Source organism: Alligator sinensis, unplaced genomic scaffold, assembly GCF_000455745.1.
Source record: "Alligator sinensis unplaced genomic scaffold, ASM45574v1 scaffold337_1, whole genome shotgun sequence".
Classification (NCBI taxonomy): Eukaryota; Metazoa; Chordata; order Crocodylia; family Alligatoridae; genus Alligator; species Alligator sinensis.
The window spans coordinates 3,409,572-3,413,867 of record NW_005841927.1 but is presented as its reverse complement, the minus strand read 5'-3'; the positions used below and the strand labels follow the sequence as shown (position 1 = coordinate 3,413,867).

The following is a 4,296-nucleotide window of genomic DNA, read 5'->3' as shown; positions in this document are numbered from 1 at the left end:
CGGAGCCCCGCGGCGCAGCCTAGACGGCGAGTTTAGATTAACCCGCTTAAAAAGCCACCAAGCCGCTTCCCTGCCGGCTAGCTCCAGCCTGAGCGCCCAGCCCGGAGGTGGCGGGCCGGCGGGCTGCGGGAAGGGAGGCCTCCCCGGGCATCCCCCCGACACCTGCGGGGGGCGGAGGAGGGAAGAAGCGGCCCCTGCCCCAGTGCTCCCCGGGGGAAACTGACCCGAGCCGAGCCGAGCCGAGCCGAGCGCCCGCCTGCGCCCCCGCGGCGCCGCGTCAGGAGCGGCCCGGCCCCGGCCAGGATTTGCATTTAAAGGGGAATCGGCCTTTCCTCCCCCGCCCCCGGCTCGAGGCCGAGCTGATCACGAATGCGCGGCCCGATGCTGGTTTCCTGCCGGTCACTGGGGTCTGGCTTTGGGGCGAGGGGGTAGATGCGGGCTCCGCTGGTCCATCGGTGCAGAGCAGGAGTGAAGCCAAGGTCAAAGCCAAAGCCTGTGCTGGCTCTTTCTCTGGCACAGCGGCAGCCAGGCAGGACCAGCCCACTCTCAGCAGCCCAGGCGCCTGTGGCAGGGGCCCACGCCCAGGCAGTCCCTGTTTCCTTGCCGTCATGGCCACACGCTGCGTTGAATCCCGGCAGCAAGGTGCCAGCCAAGCCACAAGATCAGTTAAGAGTCCAGGCTGCCGCCGGGCCTCACAGGCTTGTCACCCCGACAGGAGCGTGTCCTTGAAGCCCCTGCTCCCGGGGTGCTGAGAGACGCTCCCTCGCGCTGCCGGCCTGCCAGCCCAGCCCGCTCCCAGCTGAGAAGAGCTTGAGATTGTCACCCCCCAAGACACAACCCCCCGAAGGCAAATACACCATCACTAAGCTCCGTCCGGCCCGGGGATGGTGGTGGGAGAGGCCGTGGAGTCGTTGTCGCTGGAAGCCAAGCGCTGGCTGGGACAGTTCGGATAGCCCTGATCCTGCCGTGAGCAGGGGGTGGGACTAGACGACCTCCTGAGACCCCAGCCCTATTTTCCTATGGTTCCTTGCTAATAACTTCATTACACCATTACCATCCCCTACAACAGGGCAGGGGGTTAGCTTTTGGGCTGCCAATACTGAACTAGGGACTGAGGAAGACAGGACTGAAAAAGGAGCTCTCAGCACAGGCCCCTGCGCCCACAGGCAGCTGAAAAATATGTGCGCTCCAGAGCGACATGCTTATATATCCCAGCGCTCACCCTCCTGGAAATGTGGCTGTGCTGCCAGTAGCCATGTGGAGTAGTAGGAACATATGTCGGTGCTTTCTGTGTTTACTCTGAGTTGTAAGTTGGTGCTAGACTCTGCTAACTCGGGGATCCCACTGAATTTTTTTTTATTAAAATCTCTCTCTCTCTCTATATATATATATATATAATAATATATACATATACACACACACACACACACACATCCTTTATCACAGACTTCCATCGCATCTTCTTTTAAAACCACTTTAAAAAACCCGCACACCCATTACAATAACGGCACCCACTCCCCCATGCCCCCACACACCCACCCTCTGCCCCTTCTTAACCCAAACTCAGTCCCTTAGTCCCGGCCCCGATGTGGGGTTTCCCTTCTCAGTTCATTCTCGGTCCTTGTCGCTGTTGCTTCCACTGCTGCTGATCCTGTTGCTGTCCTCCTCGCTGTCTCCAGCTCCACTTGTGTCGTTGTCCCCTTCGTTCTCCCTGTCCACTCCCCTTCCCCGACCTGTGCCACGTGTCCCTTTTCCAGGTGGAGTTGGCTGCGTGCTTTCCGGTATTAGGACTGGAGTTTGCTCAGAAACATTTTAACACAGTCCGTTTGCTCGAGCTTAACGTGACCGTACACCAGGAGGTTCCTGCATTGCCACAGGGCGCTCCTGATGCAGGACACAACCTGGTCGAAGCGGGGTGTCTGGGCCCCTGATGTTTCGTCAGGTGTCCGTACAGCGCCGCCTCCCTTGTCATCGGCCTGACTCCTGTCGCTTCCTCCAGGAGCCAGCTTACCTTTTCCCACAGTCCCTTGGCATAGGGGCACAGCCGCAGGAGGTGGTCCCTGGGAGTACGCTGTGAGCGATGAACCAGGTCAAGTCTCTGTGGTCTTTTCTTAGGTCTTTGTGGATGATCCGGTGCCAGATGGCCTGGCAGTCATTATCCGGGAGCAGCTCCACGGTGGATAGCCTGCCTCTGTCTCTGCCTGCCTTCTGTATCTTCCTGTGGTTGGACATGGTTTCCATGCTTTCCTTCTGTAGCCCGTACTTGCTCCAGTACTCATTCAGCCCCCGCAGAACCAGCTCCACGGTACATGATCTCTCTCTGGCTGGAGCGTCCCAGGCAGTGACCTGTAAAATACTTGGCAAGGCAGGCTCTTTTGGTTGCTGGCCCGGTCGCCAGCTTGCAGATCTGGCTCATGCACCATGCCCACAGGAACAGGTGGTTGTCTTGCATCCCTCTGCCCCTGGCCCATTTCTTCTTGCACAGGGTCTTCCTTGCCACCTTCTCCATGTTGGATCCCCAGAAGACACACATGGCTCTCTGGATTCTGCGGGTGACACACTTGGGGAAGACCAGTGTGGTGTACAGAAGCACTGGTAGCAACACCGCCTTCATGAGCGCCACCTGCCCCCGCCATGGAGAGGTGGCACGTGTGCCACAGACCCAATCTCTGCTTCACTTTGGCCTCCTTCATCTCCCAAGCCCTCCTTCTGCTCAATGTGGGTCAAACTCCACCCCGAGGATCTTGACCCCCTCATGGGAGACTGACTCCAGGTCCCCGAGCTTGCCCACGGCCAGGCAGGTGCTCTTGCTCCCGTTGAGCTTGGCCCCTGCTGCTGCCTCGTAGATCTGTGTGTGCCACAGAGCTCTCTCTACTGCACGCTTATTCCGGCACAGGATGGTCAGGTCGTCCATGTAAGCCAGGACCTTGGTCTCTTCCTTGCCTCCTCCAGGAATCAGTACTTTGTGTATCCCGGGGTCCTGCCTGATGTGCTGGGCCGGGGTTGAATGGTGCAAATGAAAAGGATCAGGGACAGCAGGCAGCTCTGGCAGACCCCTGACTATCGTGATCTGCTCACTTAAGAACCCATTGACCAGCACCTCGCTGCTAACATCTGCGTACAGTGTCCTTATCCAGCCGCTGAAGGTCAAGGGGACACCCATTCGCTTCAGCGTCTGGAAGAGAAACAGGTGCGACACTTATAGGCCTTTTCCAGGTCCAGGTTCAGGTTCAGCACCGCCCGCTTCTGCCTTCTGCCCCGTTCCAGCGGGACCGCGTCCCTCAGCTGCAGCAGGCTCCGTGGATCTGGCGTCCTGGTACCGCACACGACTGGTCCTCATGGATGATGGCACCTAGGAGGGATTTAAATCACTTGGCCAAGACTTTGGCCAGCAGCTTATAGTCGAAGTTCAGGAGGGTGATGGGCCTCCAGGACCTGGAAGATCTTTTTCCTGGCCTGCTCCCGGTACCAGGCCCCAATCTGGACCTTCGCCTCCCGCATGTCCTCCCTCACGTCCCAGCCCGCCGCCGCCTGCACATGCAGGTCCCATAACTTACGGGTCAGGCGCTCGTGTTGCCTTCTGCGGGAGAAAGCTTGCCGCTTGCTGGCCTTCTGGAAGAAGACCTCGGTCCTTTCTTTGATGCTGGCCCACCGCTCTGTCTGATTCAGGTACAGGCTCTTGGGGGTCCTAGAGCCTGCATAGTGCTCTCTGTAACTTTGCTGGGTCTTTTCGTCTTGCCCGCGGCCCACCGCGGCTGCATGCAGTCATGTAGGAACTGCTCCGAGCCCTAGGACAGAAGCAGGTTGATGCAGGAGATTGTGTGCTGGGGAGGGAGAGTGCTCGGGGCTCAGATCAGGCCTTGCCCCGCTGAGCAGTTAAGCCAGCAGTCCAGCAGTGACGGCTTAGGCGCCAGCAGACTTGGTACCCGTTTGGCTTCCCAGGGAAAGGAGAGCGGGCCGCCAGTCTGCCCCATTTCCTGTCAGCAGCTCCCCGATTCCTCCCGAGCAGATGGACTCGGGCTTTGACGGCGTTCCTGGAAAGATCCCTGCAGGGTGAATCGCGGGGCTCATTTGGTTTATTTTTGGATACAGAAAGGAGCCAAGTGAAGCCTGGGGCGCTGTCACCATTTCAAACTTTCTCTCCCCTTCCCAGCCAGCAGCACAGGGCCCAACAAACAAGCCCCCAGTGCTTGCCTGTAACCTCTGGGCAGCGTCTCTTCAATATTAGGCTGCCAGGGTTCATCCTGTAACAAGTCCTGCTCTAACAGATGGCCATAGCTGGCAACACCGCAAGCA

At 58.8% G+C, this 4,296-nt stretch overlaps 1 protein-coding gene across 1 annotated transcript in view; it reads right to left on the bottom strand.

The window, feature by feature from the left end:
* CCDC28B (coiled-coil domain containing 28B) overlaps window positions 1-492 on the bottom strand; it is a 3,767-nt gene extending 3,275 nt beyond the window's left edge. The window contains exon 1 of the mRNA XM_006019341.3: window positions 225-492. The gene's annotated coding sequence lies outside the window, so the exon portion shown is untranslated. The remainder of the gene's footprint in view (window positions 1-224) is intronic.
* Window positions 493-4,296: the final 3,804 nt, after the last annotated feature.